Below are 6,000 nucleotides of genomic sequence, written 5' to 3' on the forward strand. Positions count from 1 at the left end.
GAGAACAGGAAGGAGGAGGAAGAGGAGGACTAGGACTAGGGAGGAAGGAGAAGAAAAGGAGGAGGAGGAGGAGAAGGAGGAGGAAGAAGGGTATTGAGTGGACAGTAGAAAATGGCGAATGACCATTGGTCGCAAAGAGTGAAATCAACCGGCCAAAGGCGCGTTTATCAAAGAAATTGCGAAGCGTGGAAGCGTCTCAAAGAATGTACGGGAGACAAAAGGTCCTTTGCCTTCCTCACTCAAAGGATATCCCTCGCTAACTCAAAACTCCGCAGCAGGCATGGGAACCCTACCAGGTAAGCCAGGTTGTCCCCAGACAAAACAGGCTAAAGCAATCACACCTAGCTAAATTATGCAATGTATTAGGACATATAGCTAAATCATGCAATCAGGTAATAGCTAGCCTGAATTATGCATACGCCACCCCCCCAGTCATAATTTTGTCATTTCCACCATCAGAAAGTTTTGATGAAAGTTTTTCCGACGTTCGTGAGTGCACAAAACAAAAACCTGAAAAACTATTATGAGAGAGAGAGAGAAAGAGAAGGAGAAAGAGAAAGAGCGCAAGAGAAAGAAAGGGAGAGAGAGAGAGAGAGAGAGAGAGAGAGAGAGAGAGAAAGATAAAGAGAGAGAGAGAGTCTACTAAATTACAGGTATAATAGAGGTGGTTTGATATAGGAGGGGGAGAAAAGAAGGAGACAGAAATCAAGGGGAAGGAGAATATGAGAGAAGGGGAGGGAGACATTATGGAATGAAGGGGGAGGATGATCATATGGAACAGTAAAGGGAGATGTAGAAGCGCGGGAGGGGAGGGGAAGAGAACTGTGACACCAAAAGAGGAGAAGGAGCAGTTAGGGGTGGAAAAAGGGAAGGAGGAGAAGAAGAAGAAGAAGAAGAATTTGGAAAATTCGGGAGGGAAGATTCATGGAAAGGAGAGAGGAGAGGAGAAGTGATGATGGAGGGGAGGAAGGCCATTTGATGAAGAGAGGGAAGAAAAAAATAAAGTAGAGTTACGGGAGGGGATACGAAAATGGGGTAGTTTTTGGGTGGGGAGTTTGGGTGACAAAAATAAATTGGACATTTTACTCTGATGACGTTCCCTCCATATCATTTGAATTTTATTATTATTTTCATACATAAAATAGGACGCATAGAGGTTCCGAAAAATAGGGTGCAGGGGTCAAATAATGGCCAGAGGGAAGGAGGGTCAGAATTAAGTTAGAGGGTTCCAGTTTTCGTGGCCGACCCCCCCCCCCCAACCAGGGTTTGTAGGACGGGGGTTGGGGTCGGGGTTTTTATTACCTCCGAGTGTATTGGAGTAATGGTTTCGGTCAATTTTTGAGTCCAAACTCCAAATTGTATTTTGAATGCTAAAAGGTCCTGAAGGTTGGGACGAAATGTGACAATTGTTTTAGATAGGGTCATTTTCAAAGTCGTTTAGCTTTATTGGAGGGGAAAATAGAAGATGTGTGTGAAAAGGAATAGATATTATGACTGAAGTTTTCACTTAGTTTTCGGTCTACTATTATCAAATTATCATTATTAAATGATGATCATCTATCACTATGAAAATTAATTATTTTAAACATTTTAGTGAAAGTAGCTATCGTTATTATTTATTATGTACCTAAGTGAGATCGAACATTTTCCTAAAATTCCATTAGATAACAAACTATGAAAAACTATACCTACAAATAAAGTAGATACCTACCTATATAATTATGTATCTATCTGATTGGAAATGAAAATTACACTAATGTTTATCAAACCTATCTATTAATTTAAATTTAAAACACACGTAAAAAAGGATTATATTCTGTACGAGTATAGTTTTGTGTTTAAAACGTGAAATTTATTATTGAATAACTTTGACCCCTTTGTTTTAACAATAGGAGAGACAAAAATGTTGTCATTTCTAGTAATTCCCACCTATTTATCCCTCCTCCTTCCAAATTATATGGGATTTTATATTCTATATTTCCCTTTTTTTCTCCCTTTCCCCCCTCGCTCCCAATTCAAGTGTCAGAAATAGGTACGTATTTTACGACATTCGTGTGATTTATGGGATTCCCTCTTCCTCACTCATTCCCTCCTTCTCACTCACTCCCTCCCTCCTCCTCTTTTTCCTTCCCCTCTTCTTCTTCCTCCTCCAAATTCTTCCACTCTCTTTCCCATTTTTCTGTGACAGCAAAGAAAAAATCCCTCATATTGGGATAAATATGGGAAAGGGAGGGATAAATACATGACTCGTTTTAGAGGAAATTGCAGTTTTTTGGGAATTTGGGGAAAATGATGTGTGTTTCGTTCGTAGTCTTCTTTTTCTTCTTTGGCTTCTTCTTCTTCTTCTCCTCCTTTTTCTTCTGGACATATTCCTTAACCTCCTCCACCTTCTTCGTTTACTACTTCTCCCTTTTTCTTCACGTCCTTCTTTATCTTCTCTTCTTCCCTTTGTCCGATTCCCCCCTGTAGTTGATCACTAGTCCTCAATATTTCTTTGATAATAACAGTCAACATCTGTTGAATTTCATCTGTTCTGTGCTGACTGCTGAATTTCATCTGTTCTGTGCTGACTGCTGACTTTCATCTGTTCTGTGCTGACTGCTGACGTAGGCGTCAGGATTTTCTGCTGCCTTGCAGATGATCCTTTTCTATCTCCTAGGAGTCTTCTGTTCGTCGGGTCAGTCCCTTTTTTTTTCTCAAAAAAAAGGAGAAAAAAATCGGCCAAATTTTAAATATAAAATCGAAATGTTTACGAATCAGTCTGATTTTATTATCTAGCACACAAGAATGTCGCCACAAGTTTCTTTCAATTGGCTAACCCACCCTTTATTAATTTAGATATTTAGAGTTTGAGCAACACCCTGTATATAGAATATAACACATTTATTATATTTGGGTTATTCCATATGAAGCCCCATTTTGAAAATGAAAGAAAGTGCTAAGAAAGAGAGAGAGAGAGAGAGAGAGAGAGAAAACTAAGATCAAAACTTCAATAATTTTAGTGCCCAATTTTTCTTTTTACACTTCACTTCTCTTTTCTATCTCCCTCTTACTCAATCTCCTATCTCTCTCTCTCTGATCTCTCTTACTCTGAAAACTTCAACTTTTATTTTCACCTTCTCTCTCTCTCTCATCTTCATTTCTTATATATTTCCTTCTTCTTCTAGTTGTTGTTCTTCTTCCTCTTCTTCTTTTTCTTCTTCTTCTTCTTCTTCTTCTTCTCTTCCGCTCTCACTTTCTTCAATGCCGTGCGATATATTTTTATCTGAGAAATGTTCACGGGAAAATAAATTTTTCCTCATTTCTCATTTTCTTTCTCCTTCTCTCTTTCTCCCCCATATTGCCCTCTGCCTTTCTCTCTCTCTCGTTTCTGAATTTCTTTTACTTCTTCTTTTCGTCTTCTCTATCTCTCTCTCTCTCCCTTTGCGGAAAAAAAGAAGAGGAAATATTCTTTCTTACTATGTTCATGTATGTCCCTCTTTCTCTTCCTGTTTTTCCTCTCTTTTCCTCTAATTCTCTCCTCTATCCCGCTCATATTCCTTCTCTCTTTCTCTTCCGCGCTCTCCCTCGCTCTCTTTCCCTCCTCATATTTCTCTCTTTCTTCTTCTCCTTTTTTTTCCTCTCCCCATCTCTCTTACATCTCCAAATTGTTAACAATTCTCAATTAAGTCATTAAAACAGGAGAAGATAGAGAGAGACTGAGAGAGAGAGAGAGAGAGAGAGAGAGAGAGACGAGAGAGAAGAGAGAAGGAGAGAGGGAGAGAGGAGAGAAAGGTAGGTAGAGGAAAAGAAGGGAAGGAGAAGGGAGAGGGGGACTGTAATATATTTGAACATAATTAAAGTTTCTCATAGGCAGTTTCTCTCGCCGCCTCCCTGTCTGTCTCTCTCTCTCGAGAAAGATATTGTTGGAGAAACTTTATACCTCCCTCTCTCCCTCTCTCTCATCTTGATAACAGGGGTGGAGGAAAGAGAGGGGAGAGGGGGGGGAAACTTTAAACTTGTTTAAGTTTTTATGTAAACAAAATAATGGAAATTTACCTTTTTTTTCGCTCTCTCAGAAAGAAGGTGAAAAAGAAGTAGAGGAAGAAGAAGAAGAGGAAGAAGGAGAAGAAGAAGGAGGAAGAGGAGGAGGGGGAGGTGGAGGAGACAGACGAGTTTTTTTGGGAGAAATTGGGGTGGAATTAAGGGGAGGACTCGCGGTAAGAATTTGGATGAGAGAAAGGGGAAGGATTCGAGGTTGGGAAAATCAAAAATTATTTCTGTAGGTCGTTAAATATGTTCCCATTTCAGTCTAGGGAGCCTTCCCTTAACTTGAAGTACCCATTATATCTAGGTAGGTACTTTCTTTTAGTGAAATTCAGTACCTACCTATAGAAACCTAGAATAGGTATATAGGTATTAAAATTTCTACATTAGAATTTAGAATATAATAGAATTAGAATACACTGTAGAAGGGTTAGAAGCTGTGATAGCACTTCCCAATGGTTCACTGAGGTTAAGCAACGGTACACGTGGTTAGTATCCGGACGGGTGACCATGTGGGGAATTGTGTACTGCTGGCTTTTTCGGCCCCAATCAGGTTGGGTGAGGTTAACGTTAGCTTGTCACCGAACAGAGCGCAAGGTAAAACCCTTTGTTACTTTTGAAGTACGCAAGTCGCTCTTAGAACACCCCCCCCCCCCCCCCAATATACATACAGAGTTGAAGATTCTGAACTATAAGTAAGTTAATCTCTTGTAATTAAATACCAGGAGAATCCGCGGAGATCAAATTCAGGTCAATTAGAGATCAAAATTTTGAATGGGTTGCACTGCAGCAGAAGTTATTTCAGTAGCAAATGAGGGCAAAAGCATCAAGATCGTCATTCTCAAATCTTACGTAAGTGGCGTTAAATTTAAGCTCAAATCCTACGTGAAGGGCGTTAGATTTAAGCTCAAATCTTACGTAAGCGGCGTTAGATTTAAGCTCAAATTTTACGTAAGTGATGTTAGATTTAATGATCTAATTAAGACTTGAGGAGGATTAGGTATTTAGATACTGTTGAGTGTTAAATTTGCGTCCAACATGATATTTGAAAATTTCTGGTACCTACCTAGATAAGTGAAAAATTGAAGACCAAGTACCTACCTACCTATATTGTTATCTTAGGTATACTTACCTATCTTACCAACACTAACCATTACTTATTGGTGTTAATTGGGACACAAAGTTAGTCCAAGCTAAGACATCCATAAATTAATGTTGAATTTGTAGAAGCACCATCTTACCTGAAAACAGAAGAAAGAAGAAATTGACTACTGGTGCCCGGCCGAAAATTAGGGCGTTTACCCTATAGAAAGATATTGGGCCGCAGAAAAAAATGTAAAATTAACTGCCGGAGCCTGTTCGACCAAAACTGGTACCCTCACCCTGTAAAAGAGAAAAAGTCAAAATTCATCCAAAAAATTGGGCTTGGCCGGGATTTGAACCCGGGACCTCTCGCACCCTAAGCGAGAATCATACCCCTAGACCACCAAGCCACGATGAAGGTAGAGTCTAAATTAATCGTACTTTATGCCATGTAGATTAGAAAGGTATTGGCCATGCATTCAGAACTGCAAGTGACTTTCAAAAACTCTGTCTGCGAAGAAATGAGAATGCCAGGAAAAACTCCCGAGCCCGAGGTGAAAGGGTCTGCAGAACTACCACATGGGGAATCACAGTAGAAGAATGCACAGGCTAAAGTTTTGTTTGATGGTCACTGTATAACTGCAACTGTTTGAGGGCATTCCCCTCCATTCGGTGATAAACTCACCCAGCCTGGAGTAGGACCGGGAAAAGCCAGCATCACGCGATTGGCCACATTGGTCACCCATTCGGATAATAACCACGCGCAACGTTGCTCAACTTCAGTGATCCAGAAGTGCTGCATTCAACGTGTTCAACGTGTCATCGCTTGCATTGGCTTTGCCTTGCATATTAGAAATCAGATAATAGAATAGAATATACCCTGCTTATAGG

The 6,000-nt window shown here is 40.0% G+C and overlaps 1 long non-coding RNA gene and 1 other non-coding gene across 2 annotated transcripts in view; both read right to left on the reverse strand.

Annotated features, from left to right (window-relative positions):
- Positions 1-5,281, reverse strand: part of LOC113469499 — a 33,405-nt gene extending 28,124 nt beyond the window's left edge. Inside the window, exon 1 of the long non-coding RNA XR_003392889.1 lies at positions 5,178-5,281. This is a non-coding gene — a long non-coding RNA (uncharacterized LOC113469499). The remainder of the gene's footprint in view (positions 1-5,177) is intronic.
- A 166-nt stretch (positions 5,282-5,447) lies between these two features.
- On the reverse strand, positions 5,448-5,519 carry Trnap-agg. Its single transcript has one exon. It is a non-coding gene; the product is annotated as a tRNA-Pro (tRNA).
- Between the last annotated feature and the right edge of the window lie 481 nt (positions 5,520-6,000).

The sequence above is a fragment of the Diaphorina citri genome, unplaced genomic scaffold, assembly GCF_000475195.1.
Source record: "Diaphorina citri unplaced genomic scaffold, Diaci psyllid genome assembly version 1.1 scaffold1106, whole genome shotgun sequence".
Classification (NCBI taxonomy): Eukaryota; Metazoa; Arthropoda; class Insecta; order Hemiptera; family Psyllidae; genus Diaphorina; species Diaphorina citri.